Genomic DNA, 12,749 nt, shown 5'->3' with positions numbered 1-12,749 from the left:
TTCATGCAAAGAAAGAAGGCATAACTTTTCTAGCTGTAGTATTGTTGTTGCCACACCACCATGTTGTGGAAATGCTGTGTGTTTAATTGTGAAAGTGAAACTACTTTGTTTGGCCTTCCAAAAGAGGATGATTTTCGCTTCGTCATGCCTGGAGCTGACCCGTGCTGGTCACTGAGGAAATACATCAACTTTGCACTGTGGATCGCCGAATCGGCTTTCACCGTGGATGAAGCAGAGTCCAGCTCGGGGTCTTGTGGTTGTCCGCCAGCAGCTCCGATCTGCCGGCTGTTCTGACTAGACATGATGTAGAATATTGATTCTAAATGTTAAAGTGACTGTGTGCAAGCTAGTACTGGTGATAAGTACTGTTTTTATGACTAACTTTGTGTAAATGTTCAGTTTTGAATAGCGCATAATCAATGTTGACTTTGAATATTAGAATAAAGAGTTTGAATATACTGTAGTAGAGTTAATCAACAAAGGAAGTTGTGTTCATTGCTATAGTATAATCTTTTAAGAGTATTTATGAGACTATGACACAGTCCCATCAAGATAATCTTAATTTTTCTTTCTCCACGGGTCATAAAAAAAAAACAATACTTCATCCCAGATATTTGCTTCTTATATTCTCTATTGGACTGAACATATTTTTAATATGTGAATTCTTACGCCACCATTGTAACAAACTACCAACAGTTAGAACTTTTACACCATCCAAAGGCAAGCTCCTGACAAACAGCACTATCCTTCTTATATGGTTATGACCATTTGGAATATAATTTGACCTATATTCCTGCTGTTCAAAATTTAATATAGATGGCTGTTACTTAACTGTAGATAGAAAGCTCTAGAGCAAGGCTCACAGAGTGCTGATAAATCACAGCGATATTAAAAGCGACCTGTTAAATTTACCCACAAAACCACAGCCTTTCTTACAGAAATGGATATGGATGCACTTTGAGTCTCCACGAAACACGAGACGGCTCGATGGTCTGGAGAACCTGTTTAACGTGACATTAATTTACCGACGGGATGCTGATATTGTCCTTCATGAAAAATTGATTAAAACAGAAGATACAGAGGATAAGATATTTCCAAAAGTTCTGGAAAAAAAGGATAAGTTAGTTTGCTGGATTGTGGGCAACTGGAATGAGAAGCATGAAAGAGTAAAATACTATAATGAGCTTAAAAAACACATCAACATTTATGCTTTTGGGCATCATTTTTGAAAAGTAGTAAGTGATGCACAATACAAGGAAATATTAAATAGATGTAAATTATATCCATCATTTGAGAACACAGTTGCTCACTTTGACTAAATAACAGAAAAGCTGTTAATCAGTGCCAGTGGCTCTTGTGGCTCCACAATACATGAAAGGTTTGTCTTGAAAGATGCTTTCATCCACGTGAAGGATTTCTCCAGCCCTCAGAAACTGGCTGAACATCTGCTGTCATTGGACAAGAATGTTGAAGAATACAAAAAGTATTTTCAGCGGCGAAAACACTTTGAAGTCAAACTTGTTAACTATCCCCAAGAGCGTGCCTGCTGTTCCTGTCAATATACACAAACAAAGAAAGACTACCAAGGTTTTGGAAACCTTAACAAATGGTACTGGATTGTCATCAAAGAGGGAACCTAAAGGTCATGGGTGTCTTTTTGTGACTGTATTGCTTTTGCCAAAACACTGGAAGATACAGCTGGTCTAAACTCAGCACCTTTCATTTTATATAAATTAAAGGTGGGAATACACTACATGACTTTTAAAATCTGAACAGATTTTACAGATTTTACCAGTGGGAAATGTTATCAGATTTCAATGATGGATGACAAAATAACCTTCTAAAATTCATACACTTCATAGAGTATATTGCTTTGTAATAGTGTATAATGTACATGCAATTTGGAGACGCTGTGTTCTAAAATCATCTCAAAATATCAAATATGTTTGATATCCTCTGGATTAAACTATAGTTTGAATTGTTCAACTCCAGCTGCCCAAAGTCTGCATTTTTACATTGTTTTAATAATTAAGCAGGGTGCTTTTAATAAGTTTAATGTTGTAAAGTACAACTTTAAATGTACAAAATATTTTGCAAAATAAAACGGTCAAGCATCTTAGAAGGAGGGAACCTTCGAGTAAATCATTAATTGCTTTTGCCAAAGACCAATTATGATATGTCTGATCGGAATGCTCAGTGCATCTGGCTTTGTTTGATTATTTTTTACAAAATATTTTTATATGCATTATTATATAGGCTACCTTTATTTGAAAGATTTAATATTAACTATTTGTAATGTTCCAATTGTAACAAATGATTGTCTATTTTTCACACTTAAAACATTCATTAATTAATCATATCTCACTGAATTTGCAACAACAACAACAACAAAAAACCATCCAATTGTCTATTGTAATATATTTCCGTTTTCTCTAGAGACAGACTGCATTTGTCAAGCTAAATCATTCAAGTCTGTTTCTCAAGTTACTGTAAGAAAAAGAAAAAAAGAATTATTACACATTAAGGAAAATATAAGTTGATCAATAACTACAAACCAACATTGGTATCAACCTAGAAGATAAAACAATAAACTGAATTAACTATTTTTTTAAGAAAGTAGAAAATAAGACCAGTTCAGAAGATTTTTATTTTTAAGAATGTCAGCTATTTACTAGCAGTTGAGTTTCTGTATGAGGCGCTGTTGCCATGTATGTGTGACTGAAACTGTTGATTAGGCATGCATATATTTTTAAACTTTATACATTATGTAGATTACATCCAGTGTTTCCAAGTCTGCGGTTTTCCCCCGGAATTGGGATACTTTAACACGGTTGCTGTGGGTTGTTTTTCATGCCCATGGGTTGTTTTTCATGTCCACGGCTTAAAGCAACCCCAATAATGTGATATTTATCCCACGAAACGCAATTTTTATCAGGGACCCCCCCTCGAAACGCGATTGGGCTAGTTTTGGGTTAGTTTTGAGAAGCAATTGGGCGGGTTTTGTTGTGAAAACCTGGCAATCCTGATTACATTAGATTACATTAACTATGGAGTCTTTCTCCTCTTCTAGGCCTCAACAAAGGCTGTACAAGGTCCCAAGCTGACAGACCGACACTGTCTGTTGAAAGACACTGAAAGAGCCATATTTACAGACCAGAACATCATAGGGACTTGAGGCACTTTTGACCTGGGCCAGTAAAAATCACCTAACAACCACCTAGAAAACATCAAGAACAACCTAGCGACCACTGAAAACCATTTAAACACTGCATAGAAATTTGTTCAGCTATTATTATAAGTAGATGATTTTCTTACCATACTCAATAAATCCTCTGTAAAGGCAAGAGGTGACCAGGAGTTCCCGTTTTAATTTATATCGACTCACTCAAGGATCGTTTCAAGTTCATTTTGATTTAGATTATTAAAGAGCATATTTCGACCGAATATGGCCAGGTGTGAACACAATAGATGGGTAATTATTTTGGTGAGTTTGGAAATTCTGGTATGAATGCTTCTCAGCTTTTACATAGTTGTAAGGAGCTTAAACCAGTTGTGGAATAAGTGAGAGGCGTCCTTCCTAATGGACATGGCCTTCTTCACTCATCTTGTGATATGAAGGTCTTCAGTGGCAGGATGCTTTGCTTCAGTGATACATTGTGCCGTCTTCACTACCCACTGTAGAGCTTTCCTGTCAGATGCTGAGAAGTTTCCATAGCAGATGATGATACAGCTGGTTAGTACACCCTCAATAACACATCTGTAGAAACCAGTGAGGACGGAGGGGGTCATGCCAGCTCTTTTCAGTCTCCTTAGAAAATATAGATGTTGTTAGGCATTTATTTTTTTATTTTATTTTTTATAAATAAGGAGGAGGTGTTCAGAGAGATGTGGAGAACCAAGAATTTGAAGTTTTGTGTTGTCTCAACTTCTGTGCACTTGGCGGATGGTGAATGATGGTTAATGTGGAGCTTTGGTACGTCTGAAGTCAACAATAATCTCTTTTGTTTTGTTGCCATGAAGATTGTTGGAATGACACCAGACAATTTTTCTTTTCATCGTTGTTGATGACCCCCATAATTGCGCTGTCATCTGCTGTCAACTTTACGATGCTATCGCTTTAGTGTTTTGCAATGCAGTCATGAATCAGCAGGATGTAAAACACTGGACTCAGTACACAGCCCTGTGGTGCACCGGTGCTCAGTGTGATGGGTTGAGAGATTCTGATAATCTACGGGCTGTTGCTAAGGAAGTCAAGTATCCCGTTGCACACTGATGTTAGTCCAAGTGCTGACAGTTTTTCAAGTTACATAAATTACAAGAAATATAGTGCTTGTAAGTTTTACAAGCCTTTAAAAGTAACACAATCAGTAATGTTCTACCAGATATTTTCTCAAGTTTTAGCATTCACAACAGGAAGTTTTTGTGGGAAGTGTAGGCTTAATTTCCTCCTAAATTCTTATAAATCAACCAAAAGTATGCACACCTACTTTCCACCCAATATAAAATGCTAGTGGCTGTTCGCTGCAGAGTTACTTGGTTCTATGTGCACACAAAAGATAAGTAATCATTGATTCATTGTTAAAACCTGGGTTGATAGAAAAAGTTTTTTATTTTAATTTATTTTTTTAAAGCATCATGAAACCTATTTACCCAAATTAACCTTGACTGAACTTGTTCAGTTTTGTCAACTATAAACATACTCTGAAAGTCAGTGTTTGTTCATCCACTGTAGATTTATGCCACAGGCCACAGAAGAACTAGACTAAAACACAAAGAAAACCAAAGAGGAAGGTCAAGGCAAACTACAACAGCATAACAGACAAAAACCAAACAAACCGAAGGTTATTTCTATGTATAAATTGATGAACTAAACTAAAAACAGATGATATAGATGATAATGATGATGATGATGATGATGATGATGATGATGATGGACATGATAGTAATGATGATAAGTAACTGAGGAAACAAAATAACAACAGGAAGAAACACAGGAAATGTTCATACAGATGAGACTGAATATAAAAAACAAGAGCTATTCTCAGGAATATATTTTTTTGTAAAAACTCTACTAACATTATAAGTGAACTATTGAAAAATGTATATATACACTGAACAAAATTATAAACACAACACTTTTGTTTTTGCCCCCATTTTTCATGAGCTGAACTCAAAGATCTAAGACTTTTTCTATGTACTGTACACAAAAGGCCTGTTTCTCTCAAATATTGTTCACAAATCTGTCTAAATCTGTGTTAGTGAGCACTTCTCCTTTGCCGAGATAATCCATCCACCTCACAGGTGTGGCATATCAAGATGCTGATTAGACAGCATGATTATTGCACAGGTGTGCCTTAGGCTGGCCACAATAAAAGGCCACTCTAAAATGTGCAGTTTTATCACACAGCACAATACCACAGATGTCGCAAGTTTTGAGGGAGCGTGCAATTGGCATGCTGACTACAGGAATGTTCACCAGAGCTGTTGCCCGTGAATTGAATGTTCATTTCTCTACCATAAGCCGTCTCCAAAGGCGCTTCAGAGAATTTGGCAGTACATCCAACCAGCCTCACAACCGCAGACCACGTGTAACCACACCAGCCCAGGACCTCCACATCCAGCATCTTCACCTCCAAGATCGTCTGAGACCAGCCACCCAGACATCTGCTGCAACAATCGCTTTACATAACCAAAGAATTTCTGCACAAACTGTCAGAAACCGTCTCAGGGAAGCTCCTCTGCATGCTCGTCGTCCTCATCGGGGTCTCGACCTGACTGCAGTTCGTCGTCGTAACCGACTTGAGTGGGCAAATGCTCACATTCGATGGCATCTGGCACTTTGGAGAGGTGATCAACTCTATGTGAAGGAGATGTGTTGCACTGCGTGAGGCAAATGGTGGTCACACCAGATACTGACTGGTTTTCGGAAAAAGTCTTAGATCTTTGAGTTCAGCTCATGAAAAATGGGGGCAAAAACAAAAGTGTTGCATTTATTATTTTGTTCAGCCAAAGCTGGACTGCACAGACAAAACTCTTTCAGGTATGTCAGGCTTTTTCAGCATTAGAGTAAGTGAGAGAGACACAAGACCTAGTCTGAGTGCAAGAAAGGCATTCAAATTAAAAAACTCACAATATTTACATTTTTATTCTGATCTGTGACTCTATTAGCTTTGCAAATAGTACTGAAGATAGTTGGAGACATGGAGAAAGTCAACTTTTGAAGAGTATCAAGAACTTACAAAACATAAGTCGTTTTCAATATTTATTTATTTTTTAATTTGCTAGTCTCTTGCACTCTTTGACTATGAGGCACATGTATCTGCTGAGTCACGCTTTAGATATTTTCAGGTTTGAATGTTGTAGGGAAACATTCAAACTGTTCAAAAAAGAGAAACAGTACAGTAAATGGGAATGAGAGGATACCGCCACAGATAGGAATATCTGAAAAAAGTGAAAGTCATACAGATTTGGATGAGGGTAAGTAAATGATAACAGAATTGTCCTTTTTGAGTGATGTGTAACAAGCCTTATTATGTTTGATCAATCAAATAGTATTGGCAGGGCATCCACCCACATATATATGTTTAGAGCCTTGGAAAATGGGCAGTCCATGCAGTATGTATAATAAATGCATAATTATTAAATAACACATTGTTGTTCCCTCTCATGACAGTTGAACTAAGCAGATGTCATAAACAATGAGTGAAAAGTGAATTAGCTAAATATAATTATTTTCTTTCTTTGATATTTCTTTCCATTTTGTCTGTTCAAACTGTTATTTCTAGTAAATAAATAAATAAATAAACAAATAAATAAATAAATAAGAGGTGCCATTTTAGCCATTATGGGGAATAAATCAAATGATTTTTGCCTGCTTATTTTACCTAAGATTCAGATGGGCCAAAACATGGCTCAGTTTGACATGCATGATAGCAAAATAGTCAATGGTGAAGGGGTGGATTTACACCCCTTTCCTCTTATGTTATATAACGAATGGGGTATGATAGTTTTCTGATTTATGACTCGCCTACAGCCTACATTCCCTCCAGAAAAAGGAGTTAATTGGTAAGAATTTTTTTTTAGCCTAGACGTTTTGGTCATCTGTTGTGTGATATTCAGTCTGATGGATTTAAGAATTTTCATCATTTTAAATGTTTTTGTTTATTATCTGTCCCTAAATCACAGACAGAGATGAATGCAACAATCCCAGTATTTGTGGAAAGCATGCAACATCTCAGTACACTCTTGTCAATTTCCACTGTATCTGTACAAATATAACTAGCTTGACTGACCCAAATAACCCCTGTATTAAGTCCCAGGCGTATTTTGTCCTCAGTAGCACATTACATTTGTAGATGTGTTGTTGTATGTATTGTTGTTTCTGTATGTTTTTCCTCTTTTAAATCCCCTTTTCTCCTGTTGTTCCTCATTCTTTCCACTAACACAGGGGTGTCAAATTGAATTCCTGGAGGTCCAGAGCCCTGCAGAGTTTAGATTCAACCCTAATTAAACACACCTGATCCAACTAATCAAGTCCTCCCGGCTTATTTGAAAAGTACATGGTACATGTGTTGGAGCAGGGTTGGAACAAAACGTTGGAATTGAGTTTGACACCCCTGCACTAACAGGTACTCACTGACCAAGATGTACAGTGCTTCTTACCAATAGATGGCGCTCTGGTGGCTTATACCTTGGTCCTTATTCTGTAGGAGAAGAGAAACAAAAAAGTAAGAGTAAAGACAACAGGTGTCTAAACAGCTAAGCAAAAGGAAATATTACAAACACTCCTAACTAGCTTCTAAATTCCCTGCAAGTTGCATTCCACATCGAATGTGTGTGTGCAGCAGGACACCTGATTATATGATAGAAAAGCAGTTCAGTTACAAAGTTACTTTAGTGTCTTTTTTTATGCAAGCAAACATAGTATGTTTGAACATAGTATGTTTTAATTAAATGAATTATATTGTAATTTAAAAAATAATTGCAAATAAAAGTCTTAGTGTATGTTTTAAGTACTAAAATAAAGTAACTGATGAAACTCATTGCATTTTTTATTTGTATTTTATTTCATTTTTTTATTTTTAGTTTGTTGTGCAGTTCAGACACTTTTAAGTTAGATATTTTGGCTCCACCCACCCACCTTTAGTCATTACATTCAGCAAGCATGAAAACAAAATATCACAAAATGATCATACTTCTTTTCCTTTTTCTTTGGTATCTCCATATAAAATGCAAGCCTATACTATGAAGCCCCAATGTCTAACAGATCAAAAACTGGTTATGTGTATTATATAGCCTATATGGAGTGACAAAATGCAGGAAAACACACAAACCTCACTTTGATAAATAGCCAATGAGGATGTACATGTGCACACGCATACGTGCCTAATATAGATTTATACATATATTAAACTTTGCCCTTTTGTTTCCTCTAAAAGAGCTTCAAATGTGATTATGTTAAAATGTACATGATAAATGTCTGTAGTCAATTCTTTTGATTTTCTTAACTGAATGGGGTTTGTTGCAATGGCACACTTGCAGTCTGAACTGGGCTTTGCTTAGTATATTGCTCAGCAATCACCTTACCATTCACTGCATAAATATCCCGGTCCCAGACTACAGGATCTAGGTGAGTAATGATATTTTGAATAATAGGACATGTACACAGGCTATTCAAAAGTGGGTTGGCAATTGTGTAACTTAATCAAGAAAGCAGAGCAACTAACAAGCTAATAAGAGTTGAGTGTCTGTAGGAGGTGCTGTTAAGTTAAAGGGATACTCCACCCCAAAATGAAACTTTTGATATTAATTACTTACCCCCATGTCATTCCAAACCTGTAAAAGCTTCATTCATCTTCGGAACACAATTTCAAGATATTTTGGATGAAAACCAGGAGGCTTGTGACTATCCCATAGACTGCCAAGTAAACTACACTGTCAAGGTCCAGAAAAGTATGAAAAGCATCGTCAGAATTGTCCATCTGCAGCTTATGCTCTTCTGTGTCAGCTGCGCTACAAGGATACATTTTCTACGTGTATTTACGCTTTAATTTGAAAGAAAACAGCATATCCTTGTGTTGCGGCTGACACAGAAGAGCGTAAGCTGCCTGCGTTCAGCTCATATTCTCCAAAATGGCTCTACGGTGATGTGGAGAGACACAGAGGAGACAAATTGTTGAATAAAGTCATTATTTTTGTTTTCTTTGCATACAAAAAGTATTCTCGTCGCTTCATAAAGTTACGGTTGGATCACTGATGGAAGATGGACTATTCTGACGATGTCTTTCATACTTTTCTGGACCTTGACAGTGTAATTTACTTGGCAGTCTGTGGGACAGTCACAAGCCTCCCAGTTTTTATCCAAAATATCTTAAATTGTGTTCCGAAGATGAACAAAGGTTTTACGGGATTCAAGCTACATGGGAGTAATAATAATAATAATTCCTTACATTTATATAGTACTTTTCTAGGCACTCAAAGCGCTTTACATTGTCAGGGGGTATCTCCTCATCCACCACCAGTGTGCAGCATCCCCCTGGATGATGCTACAGCAGCAATAGTGCACCAGAACACCCACCACACACCAGCTTACTGGTGGAGAGGAGACAGAGTGATGAAGCCAATCAGCAGATATGGGGATTGTTAGGAGGCCATGATGGTCAGAGGCCAATGGGCAAATTTAGCCAGGACGCCGAGGTCACACCTCTACTCTTTTCGAAAGACATCCTGGGATTTTTAATGACCACAGAGAGTCAGATGGAGTATCACTTTTTTTTTTTTTTTACTTTAAACATAATGACAATTTGCTAACTTAAATAAATACACATGATCTAGAAGTTTTTAGTAATATAATATTGTGTAGATACACAAACAATTGGAGAGAGAAATGGAAGAGCCTTTTTGTGTGTGGGTTGAGAATGTAGATTGAATTAAATTTGAAGTGAATCTAAATGAGTTAACAATGGAAACTTTCTCTTCTTCTAGTTCTCCATAGAGGATGTGCAAAAGGTCAATAACCTGAAAGAAAATAGGAAAGAGTTCAGAGTAAACAGCAAATACACAACCATACATGACCTTTTAACTGTGCTCATGTTCACTCTTATTAAAAGTATACTGCTTATGCTTATAAATAAGGCAAACATCATACTAATTATTGCTCAAACTCAACAAAATATACAAATGTTAAACTTTGGACTGCACTGTTTGTGCTGTTGACATGAATGATATCTCAAATTATACTCCTATTGAGTAGAGATGCGGTAAGAGCACTTTAATCAATTATGCTTACAAACTTCCAACACTCAAGAAATGACCAAGAACAACTTAGCAACCACCTACACATATAATGTGAAGTGTTTTGTGGTTTTGTGGTTTGTGGAGGAAGAGGTGGCTGTTGGGTAGTTCCAGGTTAAAATTAAACACTATATAAGCACTCAAGACGAAAGTAGAGATGAAAAGCTCACGAGGAACTTCTAAGAAAAAGGAAACAACACCACAAACAATCAGACATTACTACAATGATTCAGAAAGAACCAAAAAAATACATAAAAAATCAAAATAATAACATTGCTTCAGAAATAACTACAATAATACAGAAAGAAGCATAAGTATACATTTTATTTGTAACTACTAAGTTTTAATCAGCATTTTTATTATTATTAAGCTATTTTCTTACCATACTCAATCAAACCTATGTACTGCTTTCTAAGTTAAGCCAGGAATTTTGAAATCAAAAGGTTATAGAGCATTAAATAGAATAAAGACCCAAATTAAAGAACCTATGTTGTAGAAATGAAAAAAGGACAGTATAGAAAAAGTGGTACTATATTTTAAGGTGGTGAAGAACACAATATATTTGTTGCTTATCTTGTGGCTTCCTGCACATTTGTAATCAAATTCTCTATTATATATTCCTGTTCTCTTACGCCTGGAGTATTTCCCAAGTGTGGGGTTTTATAAATACTGTTCACCAAAATTAATGCTTATATTCAGCAAGGTTGCATTAAACTGATCAAGTAAGAATATTTTTACATTGTTACAAAAAATCTATTTCAAATCAGTATTCAAAACTGTTTCTCGAGCAGCAAATCAGCATATTAGAATGATTTCTGAAGGATCATGTGACACGGAAGACTGGAGTAATGATGCTGAAAATTCAGCTTTGCATCACAGGAATAAATTACATTTTTAAATATATTAAAATAATAACAGTTATTTTAAATTGTACAAATATTTCACAATATTTTGACTGTATTACTGCTCGGATAAAGTCAGCCTTGATGAGAATAAGTGAATTTTAGCTAAAAAAAAATAAAAATCTCACAGACTCCAAACCTTTGAACAGAAGCGTATACACTGGCTTCATAACGTAGTAGGCTAATCCTGGCCAGTACGTGTCTGGATAAAGGCTACGTATGGTCACCCTACTTTATGTTTGTGTCATTTTCTGTGTTTCTGTTGGATTCACAGAGCCACAGACACACGCTGTGTATGCACAAATATTGTCATATCTCTCATATGAATTTTTTTAAAACAGCCAATGATGATCAGATGCATGTTATCTACTAACACAGATGCATACTGGGTTAAGACATGCATTTTTGAGCGATTAATAAAAATACCAGTAAAGTGACTTCCGCAAACCTTAGTAAATCTCCTTACGTGATATTTAAATATGCTCCTCACATAATGTTTTCATAAATACTCCTACAAATGCATATGCAATAAGTTTAGCCACAAAAATAACTGTCCACACCTTTTCATCACAAATTTTTCACTGTATGTCTTTAGTAAATCTAGACGGTAATTTTTTACCATCAATAAAGGATTTGCACTGGTGCAAGCTGTTAGTAAATCTGGCCCATAATGTGTTCATGTCATGTTAAAATTATCATAATTACGAGCTGTTTGGACAAGAAAGACAAAAGACACCACCAAAACAAATGGACAGACATAAACAATAACTTCAGAACATCACAGATTTAGTCTGTTTGGGGAAATGGCTTGAAGGAGGGAAGCCTCTTCTGAGAAAGGTCAATAATAAATCAGTAGAACTCATGGCAAAAGCTTTTTATAGATAACTTTTAGAACTTCCTAGTAAGAGAAACATGCTGTAGGGTAATTTGTTAAGTCGTTGTGAAATACTTGCTGTATTTAACAACAACTGACATTTCTATGGGTGGAAAAAGTGTGTCCTCAGGTTAACCACAAAGTGGAATCACATGACCAGCAGTGTAAAAATAACTAATCACTCTACGGGCGTTGGGTTTGGATTATGAGAGTGGTCATTTATGAAGAATATTTCAAAACTAAGATGATGTTTGTTAAATAATCCCATGATACATATATAGCATTTCAAACAGGATTGTCATAATGAGCTATCATAGCACTTATCTACTTTTTGTGTTGAGAGTGTGCCTACTGTACGATGTTCAGTAGGTTTTGGAACAGAGCCTTCATTTATTTATGGGTAGCGAATGTGATACAATCTCTCCAATGTAGACAACAACATCAATTTTAAAATATGATGTAAGAAGAAAGCTATTTTTCATCCACAATGCTTAAAGCTACAATATCAAAGAATCAATCAACAGGTCACATCAACACCAGAACTACACAAATGGGTGCCATTGTTGAGAGGTCTGGGACATTAGCCTACTTGTTGACTTGTCCCATTTGAGAATCTAGCCCAAAGGAACACAGCTAGAAGACATTGTTTGAGCAAATTTAACTTTGGACAATGTCAGCGC

The 12,749-nt window shown here is 36.1% G+C and overlaps 1 pseudogene; it reads left to right on the top strand.

Annotated features, from left to right (window-relative positions):
• Positions 1 to 533: 533 nt before the first annotated feature.
• LOC109113321 lies at positions 534 to 1,640 on the top strand (annotated as a pseudogene).
• Positions 1,641 to 12,749: the final 11,109 nt, after the last annotated feature.

This window comes from Cyprinus carpio, chromosome A3, assembly GCF_018340385.1.
Source record: "Cyprinus carpio isolate SPL01 chromosome A3, ASM1834038v1, whole genome shotgun sequence".
NCBI classification, from domain to species: domain Eukaryota; kingdom Metazoa; phylum Chordata; class Actinopteri; order Cypriniformes; family Cyprinidae; genus Cyprinus; species Cyprinus carpio.
Note: the sequence above shows the minus strand (reverse complement) of the source record. Positions and strands in the feature narration are given on the sequence as shown.